Source organism: Podarcis bocagei (assembly GCF_964188305.1).
Source record: "Podarcis bocagei genome assembly, chromosome: 14".
Taxonomy (NCBI): domain Eukaryota; kingdom Metazoa; phylum Chordata; class Lepidosauria; order Squamata; family Lacertidae; genus Podarcis; species Podarcis bocagei.
Window position 1 is genome coordinate 13,169,053 of NC_138139.1, and position 24,485 is coordinate 13,193,537.

Here is a 24,485-nt window from a genome sequence, read left to right on the forward strand (position 1 = left end):
AATGCAGGAGTTGCGAGAATTTATTGACAAGAACCTGAAGAGGGGCTTCATCAGAGAGTCCAAAGCAGCGGGGGGTAGCCCAGTGTTTTTTGTGGATAAAAAGCACACGGACAAGCCGAGACTTGTATGTGATTTTAGGAGGTTAAATGCAGTGACTGAACCAGTGACTTTCCCTATGCCCAGGATTGATGATATTTTGACCAGGGTGAGGAAGGGAAAGATTTTTACAAAGCTGGATCTAAGGGGGGCGTACAACCTGATACGTATAAGGAAAGGGGATGAATGGAAAACCACCATGTTTACCCCTTTGGGGGCATTTGAATATCTCGTTATGCCTTTTGGATTACAAGCAGGCTCAGCGTGCTTTCAATCTTTTATGAACCACGTACTGGGTCCTTTGCTCTACAAGAATTGCGTTGCCTTCCTAGATGATGTGTTGGTGTATTCGGAGAATGAGGAGCAACATGTGAGAGACGTCAGAGAAGTGTTGAGCAGGCTGCAAGCCAACAGGCTGTGGGTGAAACTGGAGAAGTGTCAGTTTCATACCAAGGAGGTGGAATTCCTGGGGTACCGCCTGTCAGACAAGGGATTGGCCATGGATCCCGGTAAGGTGCAGGCAGTGCTGGACTGGAAAACACCCAAAACCAAGAAGGATGTGCAGAGGTTCCTAGGGTTTGGAAACTTTTATCGTAAGTTCATCCGAAACTTCGCCCACCTGACGGCGCCCATTACGGACTGTCTCAGCAGTAAAAAGAAGTTTGTATGGACGGCGGAGGCGGAGCGAGCGTTTGAGGAACTGAAGAGGGCCTTCGCCTCGGAAGAACAACTTCTGCATGTGGACTTACAAAAGAAGCTGAGGGTCGAAACAGACGCATCTGACAGAGCCATAGGGGCGGTGCTTCTTCTGCAGTCGGGGAAGGAGGAGCCAGAGTGGCGACCGTGTGCCTTCTTTTCGCGAAAGCTGAACAAATCCGAGAGGAACTACACGGTGTACGACCGGGAACTTCTTGCTATTCATGAGGCTTTCCGGAAATGGAGGCACCTGCTAATTGGTGCACAACATAAGGTGCAAGTGTGCACGGACCATAAGAATCTAGAGTATTGGAGAACTGCGCGAGTGCTCAACCAACGGCAGTTGAGATGGGCCCAGGAGTTCTCCAAATTTAACTTTGAGATTTGTTACGTGCCAGGCCCAGAGAACGTTAGGGCGGACGCTCTCTCACGCAAACCTGAATATTTGGAGGGGGAGGGAGCACCCGAAGAGACCCATGTCATTCCAGAGGACCGCTGGGTGTGTGGGGCGGCATTGGTGGGGCAAAGGGAGTTGGTAGAGGGTACGGTGCATGATGAATACGCCCAGGACAAACTCAGGGGTCTCAGGAGGGAGGGAGACAAACCCGGGGGTTTTGAGGAGAGAAACGGGGCATTGTACTACAAGGGAGCGTTACATATACCCGAAGGGGAATTGAGGGAGAAGGTACTCAAGCAACTGCACGATAGCCCCACAGCAGGGCATTTTGGGCAACACAAAACCAGGGAATTTTGGTGGCCCAAGGTCAGGGAAGATGTGCGGGAGTATGTGAGAGGGTGTGAACAATGCCAACGAGCCAAGGGGGAGAGGCGGGCACCGGCAGGTTTATTAGAACCACTACCCACACCTGAAAGACCGTGGGAAGCAGTGGCCATAGATTTTATGACTGATCTGCCAAGGTCTAGAGGGAAAACAGCCATCATGGTTGTGGTAGACCTGTTAACTAAAATGGCCCACTTTATAGCCTGCTCACATGCGGTCACAGCAGAAGAAACAGCCAAATTGTTTGTAGAAAATGTGTTTAGGTTGCATGGCGCCCCCTTGAGGGTGGTTTCAGACCGAGGGAAACAATTTACTTCCAGGTTCTGGAGGAAGCTCATGAGCTTACTGCATGTTGAGGTTAATTTCTCAACGGCCCGTCATCCAGAAACCAACGGGCAAGCGGAAAGAGCTAATGGTGTTCTCCAGCAATATTTGAGGTGTTATGTGAATGACAGAGAGAATGATTGGGTGGAGAAGCTGGCGTTGGCAGAATTTGCCTACAACAATGCAGAGAACGTGTCCACGGGGATGAGCCCCTTTTTGGCTAATCACGGGTGCCATCCCAGAGCCTTCCCAGGGGGGGAAGGGGAGAACTGGAGCGTTCCAGCTGCAGAACAGTTCGTTGAAGAAATGGAAGCGATCCATCGCCAGCTCCAACTCAACTTAAACAGGGCTAAGGAGGAATATAAGAGGCAGGCAGACAAAAACAGAAGGGAAGGTGAAAGCATCAGGGTGGGGGACCAGGTGTGGCTGTCAACCCAAGGGTTGCCATTCAAAGGGGGTTGTAAGAAGTTAAGACCCAAAAGGCTGGGACCATTTGAAGTCATGCAGCAGGTCAACCCAGTGGCTTTCAGACTCCGGTTACCGAACCACATGAAGCTGCACCCAGTTTTCCACAGGTCATTGCTGTCACCGTATAAAGGGGACAGTGAAGGGAGGGTCACTAGGGGACCAGCAATGGAGGAGAAGGAACACAGCTACCATGTAGCGGAGATCCTCGATTCCAGGTGGAAGGGAGATCAAGTTGAGTATTTGGTAATGTGGGAAGGGGAACCGGAGTCGGAAAACACCTGGGTTAGGGCAGAGGATGTCAATGACGAATTTTTAATAGAAACTTTTCATCAGAGGTTCCCACGCAAACCTCAGCCTGTAGCGAGGTTCCGAAGGAAATACTTTGCCACCACCGACGAGGAAGAGAAGTTGGAGGGGTTCACAGATTCCGAAGAGGAGGAGGATTCAGCGAGCCAGGACGGCGATCGATGGAGGGAGTTGTTCGAGACGTCTGAAGATGAAGAAGATTCTTTTCGGGGTTTTAACCCTTCACCTCCCAGGGAAGAGGAAATGGGAGGGGGTGAGGGGGGCCCTGGAGGGGAGGTGGATGTCAGGGAACTGCCATCGGAGCATCAGGCGGTGGAGGGTCTCAGGGAGGAAGAAAGAGACTCAACAGCTGAGGCAGGAACCAGCAGGGGGAGGAGTGGATCTCTGAGGGAATGCGAGCAGGAGGGAGGGCTCAGAGACGCTTCCAGCGAGAACAGTGGGGAGGTATCTGAGTCTCCCATAGGGAGACCCACACCTCGCCGGAAACTGTCACGCCGTGAGTCCAGGAGACGCGTTTCCGTTAAGGAGCTTCTTTGCTGGAAACGCTTCCGCAGACAGCCACTGTCAGACTCTACGAGTGACTAAGAGCAGACATATTTGTGGAGCTCTGTCACACACAGAGGTTTGTGGAGTCGCACAAACTCTGAGGGAGCACGATTTTACGCACAAGCAGCTAATCATCCCATTACAATATCATAGAATGTCATTACTTGCAACTAATACATTTTGACAAATAAGGGTTTATCATAAGAGAAAGAATGGAAAACTAGGAAAAATTGAAGATTTATTTACAGACAATACTTTTACTTTATGTGATGAGTTGATTTCTTTATTTATACAACTTCAAGGCTGTCTGGTATCTATTTAGGCTACCGTATTTTTCGCTCTATAACACGCACCAGACCATAACACGCACATAGTTTTTAGAGGAGGAAAACAAGAAAAAAATATTCTAAACGAAACAGTGGATGTATGATTTTTGTGGTTCATGCTGTGGCGACAGACATGTGATCTGACGGTGAGTTTGGGGTAGCCCAATGCAAAAATCCTGAGGATCCATGTGGATCCATGCTAAAGTCGCCCTAAAGTCGCAGGGGCGCTGGAAGCTGCAGGGGCGCTGGGGGAGTGAACGGGAAGCAAGAGAAGGAGAACAATGCCTCTCACAGACACACAGAGTATCAATCCTAAAGTCGCAGGGGCGCTGGGGGAGTGAACAGGAAGCAAGAGAAGGAGAATGATGCCACACACACACACACACACACACACACACACACAGTATCAATCCTAAAGTCGCAGGAGAGCGCAGGGGCGCTGGGAGAGTGAACGGGAAGCAGGAGGAGGAGAACGATAGCTCAAGCACACAGACACACAGTGGCTAATCCAAAATCGGACAGCAAAAAACTGCAGGCAGGGACAGAGAGCACGGGGTTGTTTTAAAGCAGCCAACCCCACTCTGCTTCTCTCCCTCCTCCCCGGCTGGGCTCGCTGACAGGAGCCGCTTACACCCGCTTTGCTGTTTCAAAGTGAGCCACGGACTGCTCACAACTGCAGCAGATTCCCCTGCCATCCGTAGGCATTCGCTCCATAACACACACAGACATTTCCCCTTACTTTCTAGGAGGAAAAAACTGTGTGTTATGGAGCGAAAATTACGGTAATCGGAATCTGCTCAGACCACCTACTGAATTTGAAACACTACATCTTCTCCCTGCTGCAGAAGTTTCGTTTCATCACACAGTTGCAGTGCCTGGGGCATGTCTCCACAGTGCCACTCTACTTGTCTTCCATCTTAGGGTGATAATGTCCGAAGAAGACTACAACCTCTTCGCATTCATTCATTAATTTACACTGAATCAAAACCTATAGCACCAACTTTGGGGGTGGGATATCATAGCAGTGCACAGCATAAAATCAACAAAAATGTTTCTTTCATAAAACAAGTATAAAACACAACAAAAATCAGTAAATCAGTTTAATACACCTTTGGAGCTCTCCCCTGGGTGTGAGCAGGCACCTAAAACTTGTTCCATGGCAAGATGTTAATCTTCTTGGATTATTCATGTACTTGGATACATTATGCTCTAAACAAAAGTGTGCTAATTGATATCATCACATTTAGTCGGCATTGTTACATGTTGAAATATAATTTGTTTCTTTTAAGGGTTTGGAGAGGGAAACTAAATCTAAAGAGGACCCTGAGCTTTAAACTAAACTTAACAGCTTGTATATTCTTGCAGCAATTTTTTTAAGAAAAGGTTGAAATACTTCATTATCCCTGAACTATTTAAAATGAAAGGATTCTATATCTAGTCACAAAGTATAAAAAGGATATGTATTTATATATCTGGGTCTGTGTAGTTGATTGCGCCAAAGGAGTTGATACATCTGCAGGCTTTGTTGCAAAATGCGTTGAAATTCAGGGATGAATAAGATCTGCAAGGGAAGGGCTTTCCCAACAGCTGGTCTTGGAGATTTGTCTTTGCATAAAAGTTACGGAGCAAAACTTACCCAAAGCACAAGTTACTTCATCCGAGACTGGCTCCTGCAAGAAATGCTGCTGTTTTCATGGTGCCCATCATTACCTCTGAAGCTGTTGCGATTTGTCAGCCTGGATAGCTCAGTTAGTTAGAACATGGTGCTGATAACCCCAAGGTTGCAGGTTCAATTCCCATATGGGACAGCTGCATATTCCTGCAATGCAGGGAGCTGGACTTAATGATTCTCAGGGTCGCTTCCAACTCGATGATTCTGTGACCACTTTTGAGAGAGAGATGTCAACAGTTGAAATGCCACTGCATAACACCTGTGGATTTTTGAGAGCCAGTCCTCAAACATTTTGGAGACTCTGTCCTTGGGGCTCTTAAATTAATGTCAGAAGCATGCACACACCTACATACTGGACCCTTCTCACTGGGAGGCCAACAGTAGGTGGTGCTAGAAAAAATGACAGGCAGAATCAACTAATTCTAATTTTATCCCCATCCTGCTCCCACCTGAGTTCTACAAGGACATTACAGTGGTACCTCGGGTTACAGACGCTTCAGGTTACAGACGCTTCAGGTAACAAATTCCGCTAACCCAGAAATAGTACACTGGATTAAGAACTGTGCTTCAGGATGAGAACAGAAATCACGCTGCGGTGGCGGCAGCAGTGGGAGGCCCCATTAGCTAAAGTGGTCTTCAAGGTTAAGAACAGTTTAAAGTTAAGAACGGACCTCCAGAATGAATTAAGTTCTTAACCCAAGGTACCACTGTACTGATGCTGAGGGGGAAGCTGGCAGCCAGGGCTACCCCCCTGGAACTGTTATAAATAAGAAGGCAGGCAGGTGGGGGCTGGTTGAGATCAGTGCCCCCATCAGCCCAAATGGTCCATCCTTTGCTGAACTCACTTGCATCAGTAAAGACTTAGGACATTGATGTGAACCAATATATTGGAGCATCTCCACCAGACCAACCACAAGCAACAATCCAAGGACAAATCTGGGCTAGGGCATGTGGGTTTGTCTAGAGCAAAACAAACCATGAGCCAGGGTTCAACATACTACTAAGGCAAACTATGGTTTGATAGCATGGCAGCCAGAAGAACAGGGAAGAGGCAGAACAGATGAATTTTTTTCCTGTGGGTATCTGCACACTCATGCATCCATGCTCAGCTTAGCATTGCATCCTAAACCAGCCTTTCTGTGTTTTAGTTAACATTCCAATTTCATTTAAATGGGGAAGTTATCCTAACAAAAACTGAAATCCCATTGATTTGTATAAAGCAGACTGTATAAATCAGATTATGTTTATGTCAGTTTTATGTCAGTTCAGTTCTAGTTGTAGGTGCAACTGCAACTGCGTAGAACAAATCATAACAGCACATGAATGAGATTGTATGAATTGCTTCATTTCTTCCCTCTCTCTCTCTTTCCATTCTAGTTTCAACATTTAACATCTGAAGGAGGTAAGTACTGTCCATCTTTAATGATGGATGCGCCACTGTTTCCAGCATTTTAAGCATGCATGTATGTGTTTCTCAAAGTCAGCCTAATGAAAAGGTTTCCACTGTGGCGATGTGCTAATGCTCTGTGATCAGTATTACCTAAATAAATGGCATATAAGTGGTACTTCTTCTACATTGGCCAGAGATGTTAAATCAAGAGAAACTCCGTCTGGCAAGGTGCATGCAAAGCTGCCTGTGCTGAGTGCCTGTGCCAAGTCTGACATCCCTTTGCAGCCCAGTATCATCTATTCTGGGACGCAGGTGGCGCTGTGGGTTAAACCACAGAGCCTAGGACTTGCCAATCAAAAGCTGGTGGTTCGAATCCCCGTGATGGGGTGAGCTCCCATTGCTCGGTCCCTGCTCCTGCCCACCCAGTAGTTCGAAAGCACATCAAAGTGCAAGTAGATAAATAGGTACTGCTCCGGCGGGAAGGTAAACGGCGTTTCCGTGCGCTGCTCTGGTTCACCAGAAGCGGCTTAGTCATCCTGGCCACATGACCCAGAAGCTGTACGCCGGCTCCCACAGCCAATAAGGCGAGATGAGCGCTGCAACCCCAGAGTCGGTCACGACTGGACCTAATGGTCAGGGGTCCCTTTACCTTTACCTTTTATCATCTATTCTGACTAGCAGTAACTCTTTCAGGCACTGCCACTGGCATCACTCATCCATGCTGAATAGAACCCAGCAACATCTGGCGGGCCACAGGTTCCCCACATCTGAGGGAGTGTGTGTGCTATATAGTAATAGAGGACACACCTGTAGAATGTCCAGTAATACAGTTCCCCACCCCTAATCTGTCTGAAACCTCGCATGGATGCAGCCTTCTTGGTGACTGCTCTCGGGCTCTGAAACTCCTTGTCCAGGGAGGCCCAACTAACCCCATCTCTAATGACCTTCCATTGTAGGTGACATCCTAACTTAGAAAGGCAAAATAAAGATCAATAAACTGACTTGTAAATATATTGATATTGGGTTTTTATAAAAAAGCAAAAGACAGTGGGTTGCTTTTATTGACATTTTACAAGACTCATTTTCGTGTTGTTTATTTTGTACTTTCCCCTGGTGTGCAAAGAACTCCCACGAATGACCTCTGTAATGCTTGGTTCTGTGAACACTCCCAGGAAGTGTCAACGTTAGCGATGCATCATAAATGCTGCATGCTGGTGACACCCATTCCATCGGAATCGGGAGATGCTGTTAAGGTGCTGGACAGGTGTGGAAGCAGTGATGGATTGAATAGGGGCTATGGAACTGAGTCTGAATGCTGATAAGATAGAAGTACTGTGGATTGTGTACAATCTTTTCTGGGAAGGGTTGCATTCCTTCTGAAGGAACAGGTTCATAGGCTGGGAGTAATAATAATAATAATAATAATAATAATAATAATAATAATAATAATAATAATAATAATAATAAATTATACCCTGCCCATCTGGCCAGGTTTTCCCAGTACTCTGTGGTTTTGTGGCTAGGAGAGCCTATGCCCAACTTAGCCTGATTCGTCAGCTACAGCCTTTCGTAGACCAGCTTTTAAAAATGTTTTCAGTAGTGATCATTGGCTCCTTTGGGAGGAAGGGCAGGAAACAAGTTAAACTACATAGAGATTTTATTACAATAAAGAGATAACTATTAAAAAAAATATTATAATTATCACTGGTGCTCTGTTATCAGAAAAGAAACATATATACACAGTGAAAAGGGTGAAATGTAGTCAATCATGTATTGTTCCTGTTGATCCCTCCCCCATATATATATATATATATATATATATATATATATATATCTTTAAGTTAAGTATATTTTGTCAGTGGCATTGGTTCTATAAACTGGAACAGTCACAATTCCTTGGTTGTGTTTGGGATTTAAAAGATCCAGAGATCAAGCAGGAAGTGACCGGCTGGAGCTTAGATCCTTAACAAGAGAGGTGTTTTATCTTTCTTTCTTATAACAAAAGGACAAGCACCTAACCTCTGAAGCTAGATCACAAAGGATGGGTCCTTTGTAGAGGTCTATACGAGAATAGCAGAGCACCTTTGGGAAAGAATGTTTTTAGGCTTAGAATTTTTAAAAAAAGAAGGAGAGAGAGAGAGAGAGAAAAGAAAAGTAGATTGCCTTCTCATACTGCTGTAATGTAATATTTTAATTATAGTTTTCAGTGCACTTCAGAGAGTGCCCCTACAGGACTGCTAATTAACCAAGTTGTTCAGCTTTCAAATAGTATCAATCAAAGGATTGCTGGAAATGTCTGGATCTCATTTTCGGAGATTAGAGCATAAAAGAAGGACATTTTGCTCCATTGTTACTCAACTTAAGAGGTCATATATAATGGGCACCACTTGTGTTATTAAAATCTCAGGTGACGTCAGGATGATGTGCCTGCTCTGGAAAGAGTTTAGGCATTGTGCCTTTTTAAAAAGCATAAAAAATATCCTATTCCTTTTTAAGACTCTTCCAAAAATTTGTGCTGAAGGCTGAAGTGAACTGGACAGCCCTGGGCCTCCAAGACATTTCAAAACTAATTTTGCATGCCCAATCCCAGGTTGTGGTCATCGCTCAAATATGAGTTGGGTATATATTGTTCATGTAATGAAATGGAGGGATAATTTATATTGTGAATATCAAATAAATTGTAATATATTTAAATGTACCACTCTTAGTATTTATTTGGTTTTTTTAAAATGCTAGAAATAAAATCACAAGCCTATTCATATTTGTGTACCAGCAGTTATAATTAACATATCCCATAAAATACTACTTGTATCTAGGTATGAATGAATCTTTCAGTTTTGCTTCCTCTCAACTTATTGTTTTCCCAGTCTTGTCATTTCCACATCAGTTGGCTATTTATTTTTTTATCAGAGCATGTCAAGCAGGTGACCAGGGGATAGGCCTGGGTGATATATCAACATATCACCCAGGACCAGTAGGAGGGGACAGAACTATTTAGAAGTTGCTGAAAAACTTTGGACATTGGGATACAGAAAGGGGAGGTATGGGGGAGTCCGAGAAACAAGGTTTATGAAAAAAAAAGGGTACGAAACTATACATGTTTGTATGTCTTTTTATATGTTTGTATTGTTTTAAAAAAATTTTTGTAAAACCAATAAAAATCTTTTTTTTTTAAAAAAGGACCAGTAGGAGGGGCAGACCGTGATGTCGATTTCACTCAGTGACAGGGTGGATAAAAATCAATGATTTTTTAAATAATTAATCATCATCATCATCAGTTTTTTTATTTAAAACATTTTTTATTTAAATCAGATTCTTTTTATTTAAATTGGATTTTTAAACTAAAATGTTCAAATATATCAAAGGATGTCACATAGAGGAGGGAGAAAGGTTGTTTTCTGCTGCTCCAGAGAAGCGGACACGGAGCAATGGATCCAAACTACAAGAAAGAAGATTCCACCTAAACATTAGGAAGAACTTCCTGACAGTAAGAGCTGTTCGACAGTGGAATTTGTTGCCAAGGAGTGTGGTGGAGTCTCCTCTTTTGGAGGTCTTTAAGCAGAGGCTTGACAACCATATGTCAGGAGTGCTCTGATGGTGTTTCCTGCTTGGCAGGGGGTTGGACTCGATGGCCCTTGTGGTCTCTTCCAACTCTATGATTCTATGATTCTATGAAATGCTTCTGGAGGAAAAATCTTCTAAAGAGATTTCTATTTAAGTTACATTATAGTCCAGAGGCTATTCATCAGGAAATAAGGATTTGTTTTGTGTTTTTCATGTGTGCTAAAACTCAGTCTAAGTTTAAAAACAAAACAAAACACCAAACCATTTAACCACATCAGTTAACAAGCATGGAAACATATGCTATAATGTTACTGGTTTAGTTAAATAAATTGTTTACATTGTTATGAAGGAAATGATTATTTTTCTCCTTCCAATAAAGTACAGCAGAAAAGTTGTCCAAATATAAACAGTTAACTTATTAAACCTCCCAATAATTCCCTAATTATCTGTCTATTTCTAATATTATCTGTCTATTTCTAATAGTATAACCAAATCAGTAATTTTTGATATAACTGTAAAAACGACTTTGGAAATTGATTGTTCTAAAAATGAAACCTTCATCTGGTTGTAAATATTAAGATTATACCGGCAAGAATGAGTCTTTCTGTTAAAAAAAATGATTTAAATCAAATCTTACTGACTAGTGATTTAAATCGTGATTTAAATCAATTTAAATCAAATGCACCCTGCTCAGCGATATATCGTTGGTAAAACCACCGCTGCTCCCGAGTCCCTCTGCTAGCGACTTCCTCCAGCGAGTGTTGTTAGCAGAGCGGTGGCGGTTTAAACAGCGATATATCACTGTGTGAAACTGCCACACACACCCCTGCCCTCATACTGTGAAGAGGGAGAAAAAGGCTGCATTGGTGAGGCACCAGTACAGCTTGTTCCTCCCTCTGCATCTTTAAACTACTCGGCTGAGGAGTGCGCGGTGGCCGCTCCCCTCAGCCGAGCGGTTAAAGGATTCCCCCAGCCCAGCACTGGCTCCCACACAAGCAGGGGGGGCACTAGGGATGAGCCAGGGTGGTGTAGTGGTTAAGAGCGGTAGTCTCGTAATCTGGTGAACCAGGTTCGCTTCCCCGCTCCTCCACATGCAGCTGCTGGGTGACCTTGGGCCAGTCTCACTTCTCTGAAGTCTCTCAGCCCCACTCACCTCACAGTTTGTTGTGGGGGAGGAAGGGAAAGGAGAATTTTAGCCGCTTTGAGACTCCTTCTGGTAGTGATAAAGCGGGATATCAAATCCAAACTCCTCCTCCTCCTCCTCTTCTTCTTCTTCTTCTCCTGCTCCCCAGCTGAGCCATGCAAACAAGCTGCCTTGTCCCAGTGGCGTAGCATGGGGGGTGCAGGGGGGGCCGGCCGCACCGGGCGCAACATCTGGGGGTTAGGGTTAGGGGGCGCAAATCCACGGGTTAGGGGGCGCAAATTACTTGCCTTGCCCCGGGTGCTGACAACCCACGCTATGCCACTGCCTTGTCCCAGCCCTCTAAGCTCTGGGGTGAAATTGCCTCAGCTCCCACAGTGAAAGCTGTGGCAATTTCACCTGGCGCCTCGCAGGCTGAGGCCAACGCAGTTTGTTTTTTCTACATTGCAGTACAGTGGTACCTCTGGATGCGAATGGGATTTGTTCTGGAGCCCCGTTCGCATCCTGAAGCGAACGCAACCCGCGTCTGCACGGGTCGCGATTCACCGCTACTGCGCATGTGCTTGACGTCATTTTGACCGTCTGCACATGTGCGAGCGGCGAAACCCGGAAGTAACGCGCTTCGTTACTTCCGGGTTGCCGTGGAGCACAACCCGAAAATACTCATCCCAAATCTACTTCGACCCAAGGTATGACTGTATATCTCCAGACCGCGATGTTTGGCTGGTAATATACCGCAATGTTGAAAAGCTGATATCGCTCAGCCCTAGACCAGGGTTATAATGTTGATGGAGCTGATCTATCCCTGCACACCTCTGGATTTGGACTACAGTCTGTAAAAGTTGAAGCAATTCTGGTATAAACACATTCCAGGTACAGATGAGTATAATCCGAATTCCCTTATTGCCCTCCTGTGTCCTTTCAATTAAAATAACAATTGACTTGTGAGCATTAAGCAAATTCTGAATCACAGTTATTGGTAAGGCATGAGTTTCTGTTCTGCAGAGGTTTTGTACGGGTAGCAAATATTTAAATGTTGGGACCTATACCTACACGCAAAAGCTCATTACAGTATTTCAAACTATTCCCATCTTTAATGTGTATTTTGGAAATAAAAAGTCATTTCTTCTTTAAACAACGTAATAACAAAAAATGTGACTGCTGGCATTGCAATGCTCTTGAGTAATTTGTAATTCTTTAGGTTAAAAAAAACACCCTTTCAATTCCTCAGTAGTGTGTTTATCTTGCTAAGCCACGTAGCGGTAAAGCTTTGTGGATTAATGCCTTTGAATCTGGAAAGTTGCTTCTGATTAGACATTCTCTTGGCTGCTGCTGCCATTTCTTTACTTCTTCTACACAATAACAAACATGATTAGTTCCAATATATCATGCTCTCCTTAACCTGCTTGTAATTGGGAGAATCTACTGTACATATCCTTAAAGTCAAACTCACTCCGAAGATTGACAAGTAATTACAAGAGAAGCGGTCTCATCTCTGGTAATTACAGTTGTCACCATCAATCCAATTAACCAGGATAACTAACTCAATGGACTGTAGTTATCAAAGCTTTGCTGCTAAATCCAGATTGCTTTGTAAGGGGTTTTGTTGTAGAGGGAGGGTATTCATCGAGATTTTTCAGTTTCCCAAAATAGTTTAAAGTGAGAGGATAATGGAAGTTTTTGAAGAGAAATCACATCCCGCCCCCTGGCTCCACAATGATGGGCCTTTTTTGGGTCTTCTCATTCTGTCTCTCTGACTAGCCCTCCTCTCTAGTTGCCATTGGTTGATCTTCTCTGACATCACAGAGAGTCTAGGCAGCCTTGGGCCAGGGAAGTGAGATCTTAGAATTCAAATTACACAGTCCATGAGGAGTTTTAAATTAAGTCATAGAAGCATTGTCCATACAATATCAAATATTACTCCCACTCAGAGTGGATCTTTTCCAAAGCCACTCCCGACATCCGGAGGGGTGGGTTGCAGGCTCACACCCCATTCACACCCTCGCGGGGCTGGCTGCAGCCCCGCGGGACCTGGGGAATCCCAGGGTCATTAAGATTCATCATTCACCGCGCCAGCCAATCGGCTGGCGGCGGGGGCAGGACTTGTAAGGGGCATTTAAGGTCGGGGCAGCCCATGCTCGCCCCTTTCTGTTCTTTCAGCAGCTGCGTTTAATTAATGGACACAACTAACTCCGGTCATTTAATTTCTATGGGTCTACTCTGAGTACATGGTTGTCAGAGGAGTGTTGGGAACCAGGTCCTGACAGCAGACATGTAAAGATAATTAATTCACCTGTCGGCCACACAACTTGTCAAATGCAATCCATGGCCACGTCCCACGGATGATGGATCTGTCTTGCCAGAAATCGTTCATTTGTTTGCATCCTTCAGAAAACATTCCAAAAGCTAGCCCATTTCATTTGAAGGAGAAGCCTTCATCTTGCTTTCAGTCGGGTCTAATCTGCTGTCCTGCAATCTTCCATGTTTACCCAAGGCAATGACAAAGCTGGCCCAGTTGACAGGCTTTCCCATCCCCCTCCTTTCCCCGACCCGTCTCCATCTGCTACTCATCGATTTCCTGTTATATTTTTAGCTACGTTCATTTTAAATAGAGTGTGCCATAATGACATCGGGGAGGGGGGGAAACTGTCTAGGCCTACTGTGTACATCATTGCACACCCCACACAAGCACTATTGTTTACTGTATTTTTTGCTCTATAAGACTCACTTTTTCCCTCCTAAAAAGTAATGGGAAATGTGTGTGTGTCTTATGGAGCAAATGCAGGCTGCGCAGCTATCCCAGAAGCCAGAACAGCAAGATTGCTGCTTTCACTGCGCAGCGATCCCTCTTGCTCTTCTGGCTTCTGAGATTCAGAATATTGTTTTTCTTGTTTTCCTCCTCCAAAAACTAGGTGCGTATTGTGGTCTGGTGCGTCTTATAGAGCGGAAAATATGGTATATACCAAGCTGGAAAGAACTGCAACCCCTTTTGCATCAACTCGCTAGCCCTGCATGGGAATTCAAAAAAGGCCGCATTAATTGTTCTAGGAAGGAGAGTGGAACCCCAGAGACTCATTCTGCTAATGCTACCCTCTCCCCCAGGTTGCCCCCCCAATGCTCCCCACAGGTCAGTGGAGGCTGGTCAGTTATGGCATATGTGACAGTACCCTACCAACCCCTGTTTGCCCTCAGCCAATCCCTACCCGCCGATCTTCTAACTTACAACCAATTCAAGGAGTTCAAAAGCATTGCCTGCCAACTTCCTTCATTATTAGTACAGTGGTACCTCAGGTTACATACGCTTCAGGTTACAGACTCCGCTAACCCAGAAATATTACCTCGGGTTAAGAACTTTGCTTCAGGGTGAGAACAGAAATAGTGCTCCGGCGGCACAGCGGCAGCAGGAGGCCCCATTAGCTAAAGTGGTGCTTCAGGTTAAGAACAGTTTCAGGTTAAGAACGGACCTCTGGAACGAATTAAGTACCACTGTATTAGCATTAGTATTAGTATTTATATACTGCCCCATACCCACAGGTCTCAGGGCGGTTCACAAGATAAAATCAGAATATAAAACAACAAAATACATAATCAAAACTTTTAAAAAATCCAATAACACACACACACACCCCACACACACTTTAAAAGGGCATAGGATGTCAGTCAAATCAACCAAGGGCCTGGTTAAAAAGTAACGTTTTTGCCTGGCGCCTAAAGGTGTGTAATGAAAGTGCCAAGCAAACTTCCCTGGGGAGAGCATATCACAGACGGGGAGCCGCTGCAGAGAAGGCCCCGTTCTTGTGTTGCCACCCTCTGGACCTTTCGAGGAGGAGGCACACGAAGGAGGTTCTCAGAAGATGATATCAGGGTCTGGGGTAGGTTCCTATGGAAAGAGGCGGTCCTTGAGGTTTGGTGGTCCTGAGCTATTTAAGGCTTTATAGGTCAAAACCAGCACTTTGAGTTGGGCCCGGAAACTAATTGGGAGCCACTGCAGTTGGACCAGGATTGGTGTAATGTGCTCAAACCGTCTTGCTCTGGTGGGCAACCTGACCGCTGAATTCTGCACTAGTTGATGTTTCCAAACTGTCTTCAGAGGCAGCAGTACATATATCGCATTGCAGTAATCTAACCTTGAGGTTACCAGAGCATAGACAACAGTAGTTAGGCTATTCCTGTCCAGAGAGGAGCATAGCTGGAACACCAGCCAAAGCTGATGGAAGGCACTCCAGGGCACTGAAGCCACCTGGGTCTCAAGCTACAACAAAAGATCCAGGAGAAGCCCCAAGCTATGAACCTATCCTTCAGAAGAAGCATAACCCCACCAAGAGCAAGCAACCTCCCACCCAATCTGCTTTTTAAAACTAGAAGGGACTTTAAAAGCTATTTGTAGCAGGGCATGTGATGGATGCCATTTGTGTCGACGCACGTGTTCTTTGTGGGACAAGGAATGAAAAGAAGACCTGTTGAGGGTACACGAGCGTCCACACAGGTAGACTGCTTTGTTTGGCAGGGGGTTGGACTCGATGGCCCTTGTGGTCTCTTCCAACTCTATGATTCTATGATTCCATGATTCTATGTTAATGTCGAATTTGAAAGCTCACGGTGCACGCTGTAAGATAAATGCACAAGTTTCACAAAGGCCTCACTTTGGGGGAGCAACCAATAGGGGGCACCCTCAGAATCCTTGTCATCATGAAAACACTAACATTGCAGCATATGTCTTGGCGCATTGGTGTGCGTTTTGCAACAAGTATCCTCCAGCTCAGGGCCCCAGACCCAAAGGAAACATTGCCCTTCTGGGAGTCCAAGAAAAATGCTCTATTAAAGAATGGGTGTTCTGCCACAAAAGTTTTGACACTTCCTCAAATAGTTGGGGCAAGTTGTCCTTTCATCTTTTGTTACTTTGCTATGCCTTTATGAAGTGCAGCACCATACGTATCTTTCAGCATTCCCTCCTCTGTGTTGATATAGCTATAAATAAGGGAAACTACAGCAACCGAGGCTTGAAAATGCAAGGCCTCATACCAGCTCTTTTTTCTTTAGTTCCTTCGGCAATATAACCCGTGCACAGTAGATAAAAACCCTGGAGTCACTCTGCTCTCTTATTGACCTCATTGGTAGCGAAATTTATTACAGCAAATCCCCTATAAAAATGGTTCCAATCATTTCGAGACTTTACAGGGGGGAAATATTGCTACTAAATTGTTTTTTTGTTTGTTCCTTTCCTTCAGCCTCAGCATCACTGTACTCTAGCTCTCCCGGCTGAGTCTAAGCCATGCCTGTCTTAGCTGTATGGCAGGTTTATAATGCCCCCTTGTCAGGTTTCTGCCTCTACTTCTGTTTGCATGGCTGCCACAGAAAATATAGCGGAGTCGGTATGATGATGTTGTGCTACATGTACAGTGATACCTCTGGTTATGTACTTAATTCATTCCAGAGGTCCGTTCTTAACCTGAAACTGTTCTTAACCTAAAGCACCACTTTAGCTAATGGGGCCTCCCACTGCTGCTGCACGATTTCTGTTCTCATCCTGAAGCAAAGTTCTTAACCTGAGGTACAATTTCTGGGTTAGCAGAGTCTGTAACCTGAAGCGCATGTAACCCGAGGTACCACTGTAATGGCAAACAAAGCAAATGCTTTGTGAGGCTTCAGGGAATCCTGTCCCTCTCGTGGTGGCAGCCAAGAAGCAGATAAATTCTTACCAAGTACTTTATTCAATATTCACAGTGAGAGACAAAGCAATGTCTTAGAAAATGGCATTGCTCCAAATAAAGTCCCGACCCCTCTCTCCTATTCTACGTCATCCCTGTGTCGGTTGATCTGAGCTTTCTGCCTCTGAGCTTTCTGTTCTCCTACTCTCAATGCACGCCGGGTCCTGAGAGGGTGTGTGTGTCAGGAATGCTTTCCAAAGACACTGAGTCTGTCAGCTGTCTCCCCCCTGGTTCTTCTTCTTCCTGCTGCTCCTCTCCTAATATTTCCAAGCTTCTCCCCTTTGCAGCCTCTGAACTACTGTTTCAAATCACTGTTGCAAATCTATACTGTCCTCCCGTTCTCGGGAAGATTCGGGGGGGGCGGTCCCAACCATTCCTCCTCATTCCATCCCCTGACATGCTTTGACACTGAGCTACATCCCCTTCCCAAATAGGAAGCTTCAGAGCCATTGCTTCTTCTAGCTTGATATCGTTTACACTGGCTGGTAGCACCTCTCAAGCTTTTGAGACAGTGTGGCGTTTGCCTCCTAGGTGGGTCATAAGGAAAGGGTTAAATGAGTGCAAAGTGATTGGCCAGTGGGAACCCAAGGGGAGGAGTTAGAGTTAGGGTTGGAGTTGTTGGGAAGTCAGTTGGGAGTTGGAGAAGGAAGAGGGAGGAATAGGCAGTGGGTTTGTCGAGTTTTGATGTGAGAGAGTGAGAGGAACTGTTAGGAGGAGTCAGATAGACAGTTGGGATAATCAGTTAGAAGTTATTAGGAAGGTATAGGTCGGTAAAGAAACTAAGATTAAGAAACTGACAAGAAAAATTATCTGAAACCATAACCTTGTTAATGCTTATAAAATAAACTTGCTTATTTGATTTAATGTTGACAACTGTCTGGACTCCGTGTGTACCCGAGAGAAATGGGTTGGTGGCAGCGCAGAAGCAATCACAGTGGTGATTTTGTGCGTGATCGCCACAAAATATCTGTCCAAGTCCTATCTGGAGATGCTCAACATTCTGTAAGCGCTGAGTATTTTCAGTTATCATTGGATGGTTTTAGAGGGGTCCCCCCCTTCTTTAAAGAGAAGAGACTGGCAGGCTCAGGGTTTTCTCCCCAACCTGCTGGTACCACCACCTTGTATGTGATGGTGGGAACCATGCATATATCTGTGTGTGTGTATACAGTCGTACCTCGTTTTGCAGCCGGGATCTGTTCCGGAGCCCCAGCCACTAGCCAAAAAGGACAAAGCACCACATCTGCGCACGTGCGCGGAGCAGTTTGCGCTTCTGCGCATGCACGAGCGGCAAACCCGGAAGTAACCCATTCTGGTACTTCCGGGTTTGCCGCAGACATTCACCGGAATGGACTCTAGGCAAGGCAGACATTCGCGGAGGTATTACTCTCTCTCTCTCTCTCTCTCTCTCTCTCTCTCTCTCTGTGTGTGTGTGTGTATGTGTGTGTGTATTCATCACTTTTTCAATATGTCTTAAAGTGATGTGCACAAAATTAAAATACAGAATGATTGAAGCATTTCAAATCCCAAACACAGCATAAAATACAGGTTGCTGATGATCATCGTCATAGAATAGTAGAATCATAAAGTTGGAAGGGACCCTGAGGATCATTAAGTCCAACCCCTTTAGATGCAGGAATATGCAGCTGTCCCAAATGGGGATCGAACCTGCAACCTTGGCGTTATCAGCACCACACTCTAACCAACAGCACCACAGGATATATCGTGCCCCTCCCCCTGAATTTCGGAAGGTCCCAGGTTCAATCCTCAGCACCTCCAAATAGGGCTGGGAGAAAACCCAGCCCAGAACCCTGGAGCGTCACTGCCAGTCTGTGTAGATAAGACTGAGCTAGGTGGACCAATGCTCTGATTTGTTGTAAGACAGCTTCCTATATTCCTATGCTCCTAAGTTATAGCAGCTGCCCTTTAGGAAGGAACTGTGGTGTCAGCTCCTGACTTTGTGGGGCTCGTTGTTCTGTTTTGGGTGTTTTGAGTGCTTCTTGATGTATCTTTCAGTTCATATGTGCTGTTAGCCACTTTGTTGTTGCTTCTAGTCAAAAAGCAGAATATAAATCTTCTACAGTAAATGAAATAAACAAAACATAATGAACTTTATAGCAATGGAATCTCTAGATGCCCAAATGACCTTTGCTTACTTATTTATTTTATCCGTTTGTTGCATTTATATCCCACTTTTTCGCTAAATAATAATATAATAATAATAATAATAATAATAATAATAATAATAATAATAATAATAATAATTTAATTAAATTTGTATACTGCCCTATACCCGCAAGTCTCAGGGCGGTTACAACATAAAATCACAAAATACAAACACAAAATACATAATGAAAAGTAAAAAAAGGAGCTCGTGGTGATGTACTTGGGTCTCCCACTCCTCAGTTAGTCCACACAACAACCCTGTGAGGTGGGTTGAACTAAGAAACCGGTCCAAGGTCACCCAGTAATCAGAGGTGCCAGCTTCTTCAGAGGATCGGTTGGGCTGATGCACTCAATGCCTTTGAATATTGGCAGGGCCCGACCCCCTCATTAAAAAAAATGGGGGGACCGAAACTGCTTTGGCCCCCCAGGAGTCGGCCCCTATGCCAGTGAGCTTCCTAGCTGAGTGGAGATTTCAACACTGGTGTTCCATGTCCTAGTCTCGTGCTCTTAACCAGTACAGTGGTACCTTGGATTAAGTACTTAATTCATTCCAGAGGTCCGTTCTTAACCTGAAACTGTTCTTAACCTGAAGCACTACTTTAGCTAATGGGGCCTCCTGCTGCCGCTGCACCGCCGAAGCATGATTTCTGTTCTCACCCTGAAGCAAAGTTCTTAACCCGAGGTACTATTTCTGGATTAGTGGAGTCTGTAACCTGAAGCGTATGTAACCCGAGGTACCACAGTATATCATATTGGCTCTCTTACACAAAGGTGTAGGTTTCACTTACAAGCACCCCTGAATGTTTATGGTTCAGGATCAATCACCGGCTGACCACCTGTCCACCTTGGTTTTTTATTTTTAAAAATGTTCCAAATTGGTAATAGATAAATTTGTCACCCGTCTTTTTTTCCCTTTGTACGTGGAAGGCCTTGCAAAGTGACCTGCTTTTTTTTACACCTGCTAAATGGCTGGGGAGTGATTTTGTTCACATAAAGAATGAATGAGCTCAGGAAAGAGTGTTTTGGTCAGGTGGGGGGGGAGGACGTCCAGCAAGGATGCAGCTGTCCTTGTTGAAAACCCCGCCTGTTAGCAGCCCCAACCATCATCTCCGCAAAGTGGCAAAGATTCTCTACCTCCTCCCCTTCCCCCTTCAGACACCAGATGGCCCACAAAGGAACCATATGGGAAGCTTTGATAGTGGATAAATTTACCTATCCAAAGACAGACAAACACATGGCCCATTTTGGAATATGAGCTCCTTTATTCACAAGACTGTAAATTGAATGAGTCCAAACAACCCATATCCTTGGCATCCTTCACGCCTTACCAGAGGGATTGAGTTACTTTATGTACTATGTTTCCTCACGGTAGTGTTTATAGTGCCAATGAAGGTGGAAGACCTTTGGACGTCATCACGATGGAGCCATATGTACTATCATGCCTGATACAAAAATATTCCCATCTGTAGCGTGATGGTACTCTAGGCTCACCGTAAAATCAAGGGGAGTGGGGTGTATAAGAAGAAATTACAGACCATTGACTGATCGGTAACGAACAAGGCATCTAGGCTTGTCTTTTCCTCAATTTGGACTGATGCTGGTTTGGGGGGGAGAAACGTATCAATGCACACTCGTTCCTAAGAAATGACAGAACAGATATGGCTTACATTGTGTCTACACTGCTTCCCAAATCAGTTGGAGTGAAGAAACATGAGTGTCCATGCCATGGGTAGGCAAACAAAGGCCCGGGGGCCAGATCCAGCCCAATCGCCTTCTAAATCCAGCCCGCAGACGGTCTTGGAATCAGCATGTTTTTACATGAGTAGAATATGTGTTTTTATTTAAAATGCATCTCTGGGTTATTTGTGGGGCATAGGAATGCGTTCATTCCCCCCCCCCCCCAAAAAAAAATAGTCCGGCCCCCCACAAGGTCTGAAGGACAGCGGACTGGCCCCCTGCTGAGAAGGTTTGCTGACCCCTGGTCTACGCAGCCTTATATAGTTGTGACAAACAGAAATATGTGGATTTTCCCCTCCAAAATAAGAGCCTTAGTACGCAAGTAGCTCAAGAGAGGCTGGAATAATTTTGCAATTTTATTTACAAAAAAACCCCAAACCCTTTTAACTCCCTTGCAACAAACAGCAGTATTAAACTTTTGAGATCCATAGTTCTTTAGGTGTGAAACAGGATGCCCAAAGAGAGTCAAGGACAGATATGATAGAGACACAAACTTCTCCCTCCCCTAATTCTCACAACTACCGTAGTTAACCCATTCCCATGGCAACAATCTGATGGCGTGTAAACTTTCCTCCTATTGATAGGTAAAGCTTGATGGGAGGGAAACATAGTTAGAGAATCACTGTGAAACAAAAGCTCTAAGCAGTGTTACGTGATGACTGTGATCACATTTTGAATAACTGCAGCTTGCACAATTGTACAAGCCAAGTACCACTCTGTGATTTCTTTCTCTCTTTATTAATGTAGATATAAATTAACTGCTTGCTTTTTCTACTTTAACAACACAGAAAGCCACTTGCGGGCAAAGAGGCAGGTAAAAAAAAAAAAAAGGATGGCAGTGTTCAACTCTAATGTTAAAAGCATATGCAAGACGGTTTAATTGAAACATCATATCTGCATAAGGCAGAAACCACATGGCACTAGTATATTGGAAAAGGCAAAATGCCACCAGTATCTCACCATCTAACACATGGGTAGGCAAAATAAGGCCTGGGGGGGGCGGATCCAGGGCAACCCAGTCAGATGGATGGCATGTAAATAATAAAATTGTCACCACCACCACCACCCACAGTGATTCTGTGGAGCAGTCTGTCCCTTGTGAGATTTCTTTTTTAAAAAAAGTTTTTTATTAACAATTTTCACGTAACAAATTATTCAAACAAATCACCTTCATTATTCCCCCTCCATTTTTTTCTTCCACCTCCCCAACAATCCCCCCTCCCTCCCCTCTACGACTTCCCTCAGCTCCTCTCTCTGATTTCTCAACCAAGTTTATCTTCTGCATATTATAAAATTGTATACATCCTTATATTATCTGTCTACTATATTAACCCTCAATAAATTTGTGTATGTTTATTCAAAACCTGCCAAGGAGTCCAATTCATTTTGTTGTCTTTTTAAATAATTTATAAAAGGTCCCCATTCTTCTTTAAAGTCACAGTTGTCCTTGTTTCATAGTTTGCATGTCAATTTCACCAGTTCTGCATAGTTCATTAATTTCTCTTGCCACTGTTCTTTTGTCGGGGTTTCCTCATTCTTCCATCCTTGTGCATTCAAGACTCTTGCCGCTGTTGTTGCATACATAAATAAATTTTTCCTTTTCCTTGGCAGGTCTTGTCCTACAATCCCTAACAGAAAAGCCTCCTTTTTTAATACATGTTATTTTGAACATCTTCTTCAGCTCATTATATATCATTTCCCAGAATTTTTTAATTTCTCTGCATTCCCACCACATATGGTAAAAGGTCCCTTCCTTTTCTTTACATTTCCAACATGTGTTTGACCCAGTTTTATACATTTTTGCAATCTGTACTGGTGTTACATACCATCTATACATCATTTTCATGTAATTTTCTTTCAGAAGAGAGCAATCTGTGAATTTTAAGTCTGTTTTTCACAGTTTTTCCCAGTCTTCAAATTGTATGTTCCCTTTTGAGATTTCTAACTTGCTGGGCTCATTGCTGTCTTTGATGTACAGATCAATGCCACCTCTGGTAAATCCTTCCCTCCTGGTTCTCTCCATTCTGCCAGCTTTCTGTTATGCCCACTATATCAATGCCATCCTACAAAACCGAACACTCCATTTCACCCATCTATGCTTGGAGCCTTCTAGCCTTGGCGTATAAACACTTGTGTGCTGCCTCTGTCTTCATGTGTCTTTGGCACTTGCATTTTGATAGCACGATCTGTTAGCCAGCACACTGCACCAGCTCTCCAGAAAAAGCCATTCTCTATCTCTAAAGAAGGCAGGGCATCTATCTGATAGTGAGGCTGGAAGCAGGCCCCAAACTAAGTGACTATTAGCCTCTCCACCTTGCAGTTTCCCTCTATCTGCCCCCCTCTTTCCACAAAGTGGAAAGTGGTGTCCTTATCAAAAAGTGGAGAATCAGATCTAGTGGAAATTCTATTATTATTTTTCTTCCTCCCTCCACCCCCTTAATTTTAGCCATAGGACCTGGATGGAAAAGCACTATGACCACTTTTAGTTCTTTATCATTCACTGGTGTGTTCCTTTGCTGTTCTCATATTCTGTTGTGCAAATAATGCACAGCCTTGCATAATGTGAATAAAGACCCTTCCTCTCTATATATTTTTCATTTCTTCGGTTCTGTGAAATGCAGTCCATAAGCACTCCTGCTGGAGATCTGGGGGCGGGGAGAGGCGATGAAGAAAATTCACCACATGTGCTAATCTTGAAAAGGTCACAGACTAATTTAGCTGAACTTCATAAAACTAAACCGTGTTCACCCTAAGTAGTCTAGGAGGACATGGTGTGACTGGAGGTGAAAACCCTTGCATGGCTAATGGCCGGTTTATAGCTAGACAAGCTCACTCGAAATCTGGGGTTGATTCAGTAATCCTTCCCACAGCTGCTTTGTTAATTGGGATGGTCTTTTAATATGACTTGGTCTGGGGAAGCTTCTTGAGTTACAAAACTCACCAGCTGAAGCTTTGCCTCGGAGGTGGATCAGCCCTAAACACAGACCCTCTAAACATTTGGCAAAGGGAAATAAGACACACTAAGGCTGCAGTTCTGTGCACACTGACGGGTAATCTGAAAATCCCCCTGAGATCAGCAGGGCATAGCTCCAAATGCGCCTGCATAACATCAGACCGGGACAAAGAGCCCATCAGCAAACAAGGAGAGTGAAGCATTGCTCACATGCTGCACCAGACAAAGGTGCAAGCTGTGTCTACATATGTGTAAGTGTTTGTGCGGAAGAATGCACGCTTGATGGTATGTGTACACAGGTACCCAGACTGTGTGTTCATTGAATGCTGTTCATGAATAACAGCATGAGTGCGTACACAGATTGCACACTTGTTGAATGTAATGTGTGGACCGTGGGGATCTGCGTTAATTATTCAGGGGAGCAAGATTATTATTATTATTATTATTATTATTATTATTATTATTATTATTATTATTATTATTATTATTATTTACTTATACCCCTCCCATCTGTCCGGGTCTCCCCAGCCACTCTGGGCAGGTCCCAACAGAATATTAAAAACATAATAAAACATCACACATTAAAAACTTCCCTAAGCAGGGCTGCCTTCAGA

General features: G+C 44.4%; 1 protein-coding gene across 1 annotated transcript in view; it reads left to right on the forward strand.

The window, feature by feature from the left end:
- The window catches only part of SEMA6D (semaphorin 6D), a 430,059-nt gene that overhangs the window by 242,773 nt on the left and 162,801 nt on the right, over window positions 1-24,485 (forward strand). Inside the window, exon 4 of the mRNA XM_081170001.1 lies at window positions 6,593-6,617. The gene's annotated coding sequence lies outside the window, so the exon portion shown is untranslated. The remainder of the gene's footprint in view (window positions 1-6,592; window positions 6,618-24,485) is intronic.